The sequence below is a fragment of the Neovison vison genome, chromosome 12, assembly GCF_020171115.1.
Source record: "Neovison vison isolate M4711 chromosome 12, ASM_NN_V1, whole genome shotgun sequence".
Lineage (NCBI taxonomy): Eukaryota > Metazoa > Chordata > Mammalia > Carnivora > Mustelidae > Neogale > Neogale vison.
Genome location: NC_058102.1, coordinates 34,135,211 through 34,148,354, shown reverse-complemented (window position 1 = coordinate 34,148,354; position 13,144 = coordinate 34,135,211). Strand labels below are relative to the sequence as shown.

At 34.8% G+C, this 13,144-nt stretch overlaps 1 protein-coding gene across 1 annotated transcript in view; it reads left to right on the top strand.

The window, feature by feature from the left end:
- LRRIQ1 (leucine rich repeats and IQ motif containing 1) overlaps positions 1-13,144 on the top strand; it is a 195,320-nt gene that overhangs the window by 61,140 nt on the left and 121,036 nt on the right. The window lies entirely within an intron of this gene.

Sequence of the window (13,144 nt, the reverse complement as noted above, 5' to 3'; positions counted from 1 at the left end):
CTTAATCCACTTGTAGAACAAGATAAGAGAGTCTAGGAAGTAGTCTCTTTCCTTCCCTTTTCTGAGGCCACTGCAAACCTCTGACACTCTCTTTCCATAAGTATTGATTTCCTGAATTTGTTAATTGGTCTTTCATTAAGAAAACAGTTTTTTTTTAAAGAAAATAGCATTTTTATACCAAGTCAAATACTTGTGTAATTTGCTACTTTTTGATAGCTTGTGTAGAGTTATTATCTTTGCCAGAAAAGGTTTTTCTGTTTTCTTTAAAGCTCAGTTTCTACATAAATTTCTAAAGTTACACTATTTTTTAGGGAAACCTGGTGTGTTTTTACATGTTTTAAATGGAACTTGTCAACTTCTACTTTAGAAACATTTGCTTCTAGGTGCCATTTAAGTTGTGTAGTATAGAGGAAAGACTATCACCTAGTGAAGTGGTTTTCAAAAGTGTATCTCTAGACAAGCTTCATCATCATCACTTGGACACTTGTTAGAAATGCAAAATCTTGGACATTGTCCATACTCATTTAATCAGAAACTAGGGATGATGTTTAGTAATCTGTGTTTCTTCTTCTTCTTCTTTTTTAAAAATTCTATTTATATGACAGAAAGAGACAATGAGAGAGGGAACACAAGCAGGGTGAGTGGGAGAGGAAGAGGCAGGCTTCCCTCTGAGCAGGGAGCTTGATCCCAGGACCTTGGGATCATGATCTGAGTTGAAGGCAGACAGTTAATGACTGGCCCACCAAGGTGTCCCAGTAATGGGTGTTTAAATAAGCCCTTTGGATGATTTGATGCACACTAAAGTTTGGAAATCACTGTGTTTTTAAACAAGGACATCCTATTCCTTCCATATACTGTGTGATCCTGGACAAGTAGCAACTTAACTATGTCTCTGAACCTCACTGGTAAAATGAAATAATAATAGTACCTATCTTATGGGGGTAGTTATGATAATTGAATGGGATAAGACACATATTTTGTTGGGCACAATTCCTGGAACATGGTAAACATTCAGAAATCTATTTTCCATGCAAAGGCTAACCACACTATATAGGCTCTTATTAAATCACCAAATATTCAGTGTATGCCTACTATATCCAGCCATTGTCCCAACATTTTGGACACTATAAAGGAAATTCTGTGCACTCCATGATTTTAAACCATGTTTATAATCTTGATAGGATATAAAATGTATGTGACAAATGATAGCCATGAAAACTAATAGTGACAGCAAACCCTGTCATAGTGTTTACCTTGTGCCCAGCACTGTTCTCATTTAATATTTACAATATGCCTGATAAAGTAGCTAGGTAGTATTCCCATTTTACAGGGGAAACAGAGTCATGAAAAGGCTAAATAACATGCTCACAGCTAGCTAATGGAAGAACCAGAATTCAAACCCATGAAATCTGACTTCAGTTTGTGCTCTTTGACTCTTACATTTCAGTACCTAACACCAAAGTCAGATGATTATTGTAGGCAACACATATGCTTTAGAAATCCCACTTTAATTTACTGTGATGAAGAAAAAAATATCTTTGCTGCAGAGTCAGACTTTGGGTTAAACATCAAAAGTTTGATAAGATTTAAAAATCAAATTCAAAAGGAAAAAAAAACTCCACTTCCGATAGAGGAAATATCAATGAAAAGGAGGGAATGCAAAGGGCAAGGTTAGGCTGTGGTCTATTCAGTTGTAAAGGAGACAGACATAGGGGGAAATATCTTTGGAAGGAAATAAGAAATCAAGTGCGTGCATTTACAGTAGGTCAGAGAATGGCCTACTATCTAGACATATTACTCCACAGCAACTCTGAGTTGGATTCTGTAATTATTATTCCGATTTTACAGAGGTATTTACTGAAGCTTGGATTCCTTGTGATTTGCCCAGCTGTGACGTAAGTGTCAGGGAAGGGATCTGAGTTCTAAAGCCTGAAATTTAAATACTTTACTGTGCCACATGATATATTGCCACTAGATTGTGAACAAGTCTCCTTTATCCAGTGGTCATGTAGAGAGCCTGTAGCATACTAGAAATATGTATGGGCCTTGCGAATAAACTGGTCAGGTGCATCTAGTTCCACCACTTCCTAGCTGTTTGCCTTGCACAAATTACTTAATCTAGCTGTGTCTCAGTGTCTTCATAATCATAATAATAGTAGCTACCTCAGGATTTATCCATTAAGGTAATATATGTTGTACCACACAACAACGAACCCAGAGATTTATGTGGTTTCATAAATAGGAGCTTATTTATTGCTTATATTGTATCTGATGTAAGTTTGGCTTCTCTAATCTAAGCAGACTTGGAAATTTAGAATACTTCCATTTTGTGGCTCTGTGTCCTGTAACTTCAATGTAATCTGACTTTTTTAGGTAGTAGATTCTGGTGAGGGAGGGGAAAGAGGCCACAAAGAAAGAATAATGGACATTTAACCAGTCTGCTCTCAAAAGTGGCGTCGATCTCTCCTCTCATATTCTACTAGCTGTAACCAGTCATAAGGTCTAACTAACTGCAGAAGAGGCCAGAAAATGTAGAGAAGAACACAGCCACCAGAGTATGCCAGTAGTCTTTGTGAGGACTAAATATGTTGCTGCATAAAAGCAATTTATAGTAGTGCCTAGCATAAACACAGTTGGCAAATGTTAGCCACTGTTTTTAAGGACCTATAGAGAAATTTTGAATAGTTGTTTGAAAAGGAAAATAGTGCTTGGGGAAGATTTTTTTTTCAGCAACAAAGTGATAAGAGATTAGGGAAAGTAGCCAAATTAAATGTTGTTAGAGAGTCCAGGCATTAAAAGAGGGCTATGGTTTCACTTATTTGTGGAGCTTAACAAATAACATGGAGGACATGGGGAGATGGAGAGAAGGGAGTTGAGGGAAATTGGAGGGGCAGATGAACCATGAGAGACTATAGACTCTGAAAAACAATCTGAGAGTTTTGAAGGGGCAAGAGGTGGGAGGTTGGGGGAGCCAGGTGGTGGGTAATATGGAGGGCACATATGGCATGGAGCACTGGGTGTGGTGCATAAACAATGAATTCTGTTACGCCGAAAAGAAATTAAAAAAATAATAATAATGATCTAGGAAAAATAAATAAATAAAAATAAAATCTTAAAAAAAAAAGGAGGGCTAAAATTAAGTAGTGGAAGTGGTCACAGATTATTGTACAGATTCTTCTAGTTTAGAGCTAGAAGAGTGACCTTAGAGTGAAAATTTCCATGCACAAGGAAGAGTAATTGTGTCTAAATAATTACTAAATAATCTGCTTGGCAGGTGGTTTTATTTATAATGAAAGTATCTGATGGTTTATTTTTACATAGATATTTTTATTTTCCTAGGTAACTATATATGTGTGTGTGTGTGTGTATAGTATATGTATGTATAATATATATGTATATGATATACATATATATGACATATATATGTCATAGATGACCAAAATTATTTATTGAAGGAATACATTACAGAAGTTTACACTATAATGTGTAAAAACTTGAAAAAAAATGCATGTTTAAGACCCTCTCATTTTTCTATTGAATTTTTTAAATTTCACTTTAGTGATTGAAAGTGTTATTACCTATAAATTGACAATTGATTTTATTATTGATTTGTAGTAATTATCAATGTCAGTTCTACAGCTAGGGTTCTTTGACTTTTAGGGATCTATAATGTTTGTCAAGTTTCTCATGTTTCCTGAAAAACTGATCTCAGGACAAATTACTAAGGGCCCCCTAAATATGTTTCTATTGCCAGCTGGGAAAAGGACTCTCTCATTTGGCATAGAAGTAGTAAAGATCTCCATCTAGATATACTAGCTCAAGTTCTGGGGCTGTGTTTTTCTTACATTAGGGTTTAAAACCCTAATCCCCAGGTTTAGACCTCCTCATTTTCATTTATTTTTATTATTTTATTTTATTTTTTAAGATTTTACTTATTTATTTGAGAGGTAGAGTGGTACATAAACAATGAATCTTGGAACACTAAAAAAATAAAATTAAAAAAAAATCTAAAAAAAAAAAAGTGAGAGCAAGAGAGAGAGAAAGAGAGAGAATGCTCGAGGGGAGTGAGCAGAGGGAGAGGATCAGGCAGAGCACCAAACCTAACATGGGACTTGATCCCAGGACACTGAGATCATGCCCGAGTTGAAATCAAGAGTCAGATGCTTAGCCAACTGAACTACCCAGGTGCCCCTTTGGGTCCTCATTTTTAGATAGCAAACCTTAGAGTGAAACTTCCCTTACAAAAAGTGGGTGTAACTATGTTCAAAAGTCTCTGCTTGGCAGGCCATTTTATTTATAATGAAAATACCTGGTGGGTTGTTTTTAGTATATGTCTTAATTTCCCTCAGTAGCTATATAGACCAAATCTACGATGACAAACAGAAATAAGTGGTTGTGCCCATTATTCAGAGCAAGTTGTTTTGCGGGGGAGCATGGTTTTTCTATTAGGCGTTGAGCAAATAGAACATGAATTTTCTTGCTGATTTGATATCAGTTCCATTTAAACAGCTGCCATGTTGTCAGTTGCAGTAACTAGAAACAAACCTATATATCCTGAATAATCTTTGAATTTATTTATTTTTTTGCATCAAGAATAAACAGTTTGTTGAATCAAATAGGCTGATAGAGAAATATATTGATATAAATCTATTTATATTTTAAAGATAAATATGCACATTTTACTACTATACTACTAAATATATATATATATACACACTTAGTACTAAACTAATACATAATATACTAACTAAATATATATACTTTACAGTTTTAAAGAAAATATTTAGTTAGAAATAATATTGAAAGAAAAAATTAGTACTTATAGATGTACAATTATTTAAGTATTAGAATTTTTATGTTTAAATGAACTTTATTAGACTAGACTCATACCAACTTGAAAATTTTGCTTATCAAATTTCACTTTGATCAGTTGGCCTAATACAGCTTTCATAATTTCAAGAAGAGATTTAGTTATCTAAAGGGTATAAAATCCAGTAATCCATAAAATATGGATTTGTTAATGAAAGGATCGAGTCAAACTTTAAGCAGTATGTTCCAATGAACTTTACATAACCCCTTGATACCAACAAAAGGATTAGTTATAGATTTTTCCAATTGGCTTCTTACTTTTATGTCTGGCCAGTGATAACATGGACAAAACTGATGTACTAAAAAATTCTCTTTTTAAAACTTAATCTACAGACTTAGTTTGGAATCTCCTTTGGGAATGTGTTTCGTTCATTAATGATGAATAGAGTCTCTTAAGTGACAGAGTATTCACCAGGAAGTTTTCACTAAATGAAATATTGATTCAGCCCTTTGCTAGGAGGAGCCCAGCTGGAAAAACTAATGTTGAGATCTCACAGTATTCTTATACTTCATTTCCAATATGAGTCAACTTTTTACAGCACTTTCTAATATATTCATCATAGACTCTTATAAGGCTACATTTGAACTTAAGGCCAACCCATGGCACTACTAATTTATACAGATCTGAGAACTAATCTTTAAAAAAAATAAATTATTTAAAAAAATATGTTGAACATGAAACACTAAGTCAAATGTTTATATTTATCATATAAATCACAAATTTCAAGATATTGTCATAGTCTTGAATATCTAAACAAGCTAAATTTTTACATCCAAAGAAATTTCAAATATTCTGACTCAAACTGGGAACATTTTTATATAAAGGTGATGAATTATAACATCAAAATATTTTCGATGTGAAAATTCAAGTCCTGTTGAGCCACTTCTCTATAATTATTTCCTATAGCTATAATATTGTACATAATGATATCTATATCAATAGCCATATCTAAAATATAGTATTTGATGGCAAAATTATCATTTTTTCCCCTTGTTGATCTGGTTAGTTAACATTCAAACAGCTTCCACATAATGCCATTTGTAATATCTAGAAACAAACCTAATGTCCTATATTGCCTTTGGATTTACTTATTTTTCATTATTTTAATTGTCCAGAGCACAAACAGTTGTATTAAATACAATATGCTGGTAGTAAAATATTGATGTTTCCATTAATCTGATAAAGCAAATTATTATATTTTTGCTTCTAAGATTATATTAGATTATTTAGTTAAAATGACTCCTTATTTTGTCAGCAATTATTTCTGAATAGAAAGCTGATTTCTCTGTATATGTGATACATACTCTGTAACTGTAGTGTCACAAGAATACTTTTCCAAGACAGTTTCATATCATTTACACAAAACTAATGGCAATGTTGATCAGTAAGCAAATTATTGGAATATAACTGTCCAGGTCCACAATATCTCTTATTTTAGTAAATTCTCTGACATATAGGACATGCTACAAGTTTTCAAGTAAGCTATATTTTTCTTGAAAATTTAAAACAATTATGAATGATTAGAACTTCAGTTCAACCTGGAGCATCTCTGATTTCATTATTTTTTAAAAGATTTATTTATTTATTTATTTATTTGAGAGAGAACATGCACACATATGCACATGAAAGGGCGGGTTGAGGGAAACAGAGGAAAAGGGAGAGGGGAAGCAGACTTCTGCTGAGTGCAGAGCCTGATGTGGGGCTGAATCTCAAACCATGACCTGATCTGAACCAAACCAAGTCACATGCTTAACTTAATCCCCTCAGCCATCCAGGCGCCCTGAGCATCTCTGATTTTAGCACAACTCCTTGTAGTCTATTTTCCTCCCAATGCAATGGTTCTTAATTCTTTAAGGTACATAAGAAAGGCTATATTTTAAAAATGCAAATTCCCCAGATCCCACCAGCAGAGGTCTTTGAGCATAACTGAATCTAAAAAAGCATCCCAGATACCACTAATACAGTAGTTGAAGGAGAGTCTTTTCAGAGACACTGCCCTGCAGGGTTGAAGATACACAGAGGGATCTAGCCTTGAATTCCCATTCTAGTGGAACTAGAGAGTGACTAAGATAAAAAATAAATGTTTGAGACCCTGTGGCTCTCATGAAAACAGCAGGAATATTTTCTTCCTTTTGTTGACACCTCATTAAATAGGCAAAGTAAGACCTGAAAGATGGCTGTTCAAGAGGGTCTTAGTGTTACTTCATCTGTATAATCACTGTGGGCCCAGGGTCCTGTTGAAAAGTTTTATAGGTCCAACAGCTTACTGCTATTTAACCAGAAATGACTGAACAAAAGAAATAAACAAATCAGGTTTAACTAACTCTTAAAAAATTCAATTTACAGTAAGGAAATCTGCCTTATCTAATTTTCCTTGTAAGATATACCTATTCAAAGACCAAAGCCCGCTATTAGCATACCTCATTCCTTTGCTGGCTGGGTCCATTCTGGAGACCAAGGTATCAGACAGAAATTTGATTGGTACACAAAGAATTAGAACTGTTGGTTATTGTCTAGGGCTAGTTCCATCAAATTATTGAAGGTTTATGTTTGCTTTCTGTATTTGAGGAGATATGATCTAAAGAAATAAGATCATTAATAGGATTGGAGCATCTTTTTAAAACTGTCATGAATACCTATATAGTTTTAATTTTTAATACCCTTTATTACCACATTTCTAAAGCATCTTTACTTAATACCTGGCATTTTATAGCTTTAAATAAGTTTGACATTATAATCATGTTTTGAAGAAAACTTGATTGGGTACTTTGAGGGAGATTTAGAATGCAATGTAGTTTCATTAGTAATGTAATAAATAATTTGGTAGGATAGAATATGGATAGTTAATCTCTCTATATTTTAATTATTATCAGATTGAGGTGTTTTTTTTTAAGGATTTTATTTATTTATTTGACATACATCACAAGTAGGCAGAGAGGCAGGCAGAGAGAGAGGAAGGGAAGCAGGTTTCCTGCTGAGCAGAGAGCCCGACAGACGGACGCGGGGCTTGATCCCAGGACCCTGAGATCATGACCTACGCTGAAGGCAGAGGCTTTAATCCACTGAGCCACCCAGGCGCCCCTATCAGCTTCAGTTTTAGAGATTAACCTTTCTTGCATTAATGATAACTTCAGTCAAAGACTTTGTTATATTTAATGTTATACCTATTTTATTACCTCTGATTACTTCATTACCTCTGCGGTGAATAGCTATTATCTTAATGAGCATTCTTCTTTTGAACAACATCTTAAAATGAATTGAAACAGAAATATAATATATGTTGCTTATTTAACCCTTTGTGGTAAGTGTGGTAGCTTATGATAGGAGAAATATTGATAGCTTCAAGCCTAAAAAAAGCATTAAAAAGTTCAAAATATACAGACCCAAATTTTCACTCGATCTTAGTCAAGAGGCCAGGAAATGATGGACCCAAGTTTTCATAACTAGCTTAACCTCTTTAACATTGTAAAATGTCTAATAATTACCTTGAAGAACAAAATCTATTTGTGTTCCCTCTTTCCTTATTTAAATATCTGTAAGAATAAAAGGTCTTATTTCTCAGAGAGTGAAGGGAGGTGAAGGTGTGAAATTAATCATGCGTCCCCAGTAAATGAAAAACTGTGCTGTTTTTCTTCTCTCTTTTTGCTTTAATTTAAGGAGATATATTTATACCTTTCTTGTGATTATCTTTTATTAAGCACTAGCAAGATTGTAACTATATGTAGCGATGTGTTATGACTTTAGTCAACTTTTCGAATTTGTGCCTTTAGTGGACTACATCCTTCATTTATATATAAATTATACATAAATATATCAAAATGTAAATTATATATGAATTATCTATATAGATATATAAAATTATGTTTTACAACTGTGTTTATATAAATGGATATGTCCATCTTTACTATACCATCTAGGTTGAAGGATTAACTGACTGGAGCTTTCCTTCTCAAACCTTAGCATTTTATTTTTATTTATTTATTTATTTATTTTTTAAAGATTTTATTTTTTATTTGACAGTCAGAGACCACAAGTAGACTGAGAGGCAGGTAGAGAGAGGGAAGCAGGTTCCCCGCTGAGTAGAGAGCCCGATGTGGGGCTCGATCCCAGGACCCTGAGATCATGACCTGAGGCGAAGGCAGAGGCTTTAACCCACTGAACCACCCAGGCGCCCCAAACCTTAGCATTTTAGTAATCTTATCTTGCCATCCTTCATTTAGTTTTTAGAAACTGTAAGCTTATTTTGTTTTGTTTTGTTTTAATTAGAAACCTTTTTTTTTTTTTTAAGATTTCATTTATTTATTTGGCAGAGAAAGAGAGAGAGAATGCACAAGCAGGGGAGAGCAGCAGGCAGTGGAAGAGGGAGAAGCAGGATCCCCTCTGAGTGGGGAGCCCAATGTGGGGCTCCATCTCAGGACCCTGGGATCACGACCCAAGCTGAAGGCAAACACTTAACCGACTGAGCCACTGAGGCACCCCTAAAAATCTTTATTTTTTAGAGAAGGTCAAGTTATCAAAATTAAACAAAAAATATAGAGAATACCCACATACACCCTGTCCCCACAGATGGACAACATCCCCCACTATCAACATCCTGCACCAAATTTGTATACTTATTATAATTGCTGAACCCACACCAACACATCATTATCACCTGAAGTCCATACTTTACATTAGAGTTTATTCTTGGGGCTGTGTATTCTATGGGTTTTGACAAATGTATAATGACATGTATCCACTATGTTGCAGTATTATATAGAATAGTTTTACTCTCCTAAAAATGGTTGGTGCTTTGCTTATTCATCCCACCCTCCACCTTAATCCCTGGCAACTACTAGGGATGTCTCTATAGTTTTGCTTCTTTTAAGAATTTCACATAGTTGGAATTGTACAGCATGTGAACTATCAGATTGTCTCCTTTCATTTAGTAATATGCATTTAAGATTCCTCCATGTGTATTCATGGCTTGATAGCTCATTTCTTTTTAGCGCTAAGTAATATTCCTTCATAGGGATGTAAAAGTTTATTTATTCTTTCACCTACTGAAGGACATCTTGGGTATTTCCAGGTTTGGGCAATTTCAGGTAAAGCTGCTATAAATGTCTGTGCAGAGATTTTGGAGCAGACATAATTTTTAATTAATTTGGGTATATCCAAGGAGCACATTGCTGGATTAAAGTAAAAGTAAGAAACCACCAAACTGTCTTTCAATGTAGCTACACTGGTTCTGCATTTCCACTAGTAGTGAATGAGTTTCTGTTTCTTCACATCCTCACCAGCATTTGGTGGTATGAGCATTTTGGATTGGACATTCTAATATGTAGATAATAGTATCTTATTATTTTATTTTATTTTTTATTAATATCTTATTTTAATTCATAGTTGTCTAATGACAAATGATGTTGAACATCTTTTATATGCTTATTTGCCATCTGTATATCTTCCTTGGTGAGGTGTTAAGGTTTTGGGCCCATTTTTTAATTGGTATATTTATTTTATTATTGTTGAGGTTTTTTTTTACAATTTTATTTATTTATTTGAGGGAGAGAGAGAGAGAGCATGAACAGACGGAGAGGGAGAAGCAGATTCCTAGTGAGCAGAGAGCCCCATGTGGGGCTTAAGACAGATGCTTAACCAACTGAGCCACCTAGGCACCTTTCTTATTGTTGAGTTTTAAAAAATCTTTTTATATTTTTGGATAACAACCCCTTTATCACATATTTTTTCCTAATATTTGGCTTGTCTTCACATTCTCTTGACACTGTCTTTCACAAGTTTAAGTTTAAAGAAATCCAGCTTATCAATTATTTCTTTCTTGAATTGTGTCTTAGGTGTTATATCTAAAATTTCATCATTATACCAGTGTCATCTAGATTTTCTCCTGTGTTATCCTCTAGAAGTTTTATAGTTTTGCATTTTATGTTTAAGACTGTCACCCATTTTGAGTAAAATTTTCTGAAGAGTACAGAGTCTGTGTCTGTCTGTCTATATATGTATGTATTTATTGGCATATAGATGTCTAATTGTCCCAGAATCATTTATCTTGTATTGTATTGCCTTTGCATCTTTGTCAAAGATTAGTTGCAACTAGTCTGTTCATGGGGATCTGCTTCTGGGCTCTCTCTTCTGTTCCACTCATCTGTTTGTCTATTCTTTTGTCAATACCATACTGTCTTGAGTACTGTGGCTTCACAAGAAGTCTGAAGTCAAAAGTGTTAGTCTTCCAGTCCCATCCATGTTGCTACAAAAGTTGGGTATTCATCCTTTCTGATGGAGGCATAATACTCCATAGTGTATATGGACCACATCTTCCTTATTCATTCGTCCGTTGAAGGGCATCTTGGTTCTTTCCATAGTTTGGTGACCGTGGCCATTGCTGCTATAAACATTGGGGTACAGATGGCCCTTCTTTTCACGACATCTGTATCCTTGGGGTAAATACCCAGGAGTGCAATTGCAGGGTCATAGGGAAGTTCTATTTTTAATTTCTTGAGGAATCTCCACACTGTTCTCCAAAGAGAACAATGTGCACCAACTTGCTTTCCCACCAACAGTGTAAGAGGGTTCCCCTTTCTCCACATCCTCTCCAACACATGTTGTTTTCTGTTTTGTTAATTTTGGCCATTCTAACGGGTGTAAGGTGATATCTCAATGTGGTTTTAATTTGAATCTCCCTGAGGGCTAGTGATGATGAGCATTTTTTCATGTGTCTGATAGCCATTTGTATGTCTTGATTGGAGAAGTGTCTGTTCATATCTTCTGCCCATTTTTTGATATGTTTGCCTGTTTCGTGTGTGTTGAGTTTGAGGAGTTCATTATAGATCCTGGATATCAACCTTTAGTCTGTACTGTCATTTGCAAATATCTTCTCCCATTCCGTGGGTTGCCTCTTGGTTTTCTTGACTGTTTCCTTTGCTGTGCAGAAGCTTTTGATTTTAATGAAGTCCCAAAAGTTTACTTTCACTTTTGTTTCCTTTGCCTTTGGAGACATATCTTGAAAGAAGTTGCTGTGGCTGATATCGAAGAGATTACTGCCTATGTTCTCCTCTAGGATTCTGATGGATTCCTGTCTCACATTTAGGTCTTTTAACCATTTTGAGTTTATCTTTGTGTATGGTGTAAGAGAATGGTCGAGTTTCATTCTTCTACATATAGCTGCCCAGTTTTCCCAGCACCATTTATTGAAGAGACTGTCTTTTTTCCACTGTATATTTTTTCCTGCTTTGTCGAAGATTAATTGACCATAGAGTTGAGGGTCCATATCTAGGCTCTCTACTCTGTTCCACTGGTATATGTGTCTGTTTTTATGCCAGTACCATGCTGTCTTGGTGATCACAGCTTTGTAATAAAGCTTGAAATCAGGTAACGTGATGCCCCCAGCTTTATTTTTGCTGAGTGAAATAAGTCAAGCAGAGGGAGTCAACTATCATATGGTTTCACTTATTTGTGGAGCATAACAAATATCATGGAGGACAAGGGGTGTTAGAGAGGAGAAGGGAGTTGGGGTAAATTGGAAGGGGAGGTGAATCATGAGAGACTATGGACTCTGAAAAACAATCTGAGGGGTTTGAAGTGGCAGGGGGGTGGGAGGTTGGGGTACCAGGTGGTGGGTATTATAGAGGGCACAGCTTGCATGGAGCACTGGGTGTGGTGAAAAAATAATGAATACTGTTTTTCTGAAAATAAATAAATTAATTAAAAAAAAAGTGTTAGTCTTCCAGCTTTGTTCTTTTTTCTTAAATATAGAATTGGCTATTCTGGTTTTTTTTTTTTTTTTTGCCTCTTTTTATAAACTTTAGGATCAGTCTGTTGATATGCAAAATATTACCTTACTAGTTTTTTAGTGGAATTACATTGAGTCTATAGATCAAGTTGAGAAGAATTGATTTCTTGACAATATTGAACTTCTTATCTCTGAAAATATCGTCACTGGATATTTTCCATTTATTTACTTCTTTTATATCTTTCATCGGTTTTTACTTTTCCTTTTAGAAAATGAAAGTTTTTAACTGAGGGGTTTTATTCATTTAAGAATTCCATTTTACCCCTGTGATCATTAGTGGCCTTGTAAAAGAGGCCCGCAGTACCCTTGTGAAAGGTTTGGCAAGTACTTATAAATGGCTAGGTTTGGTGGACAGCTTTTGCTATCTGACTTGTTTTTTCACAGAATTAGGCTTTTAAGTTGAACAGACTTTTGCTGATACCGCAAAGATTTGTATTATTATAATCCTTAGCAAGACTCAGGAAGGAATATAAGTTTATATTTTTCAGTCA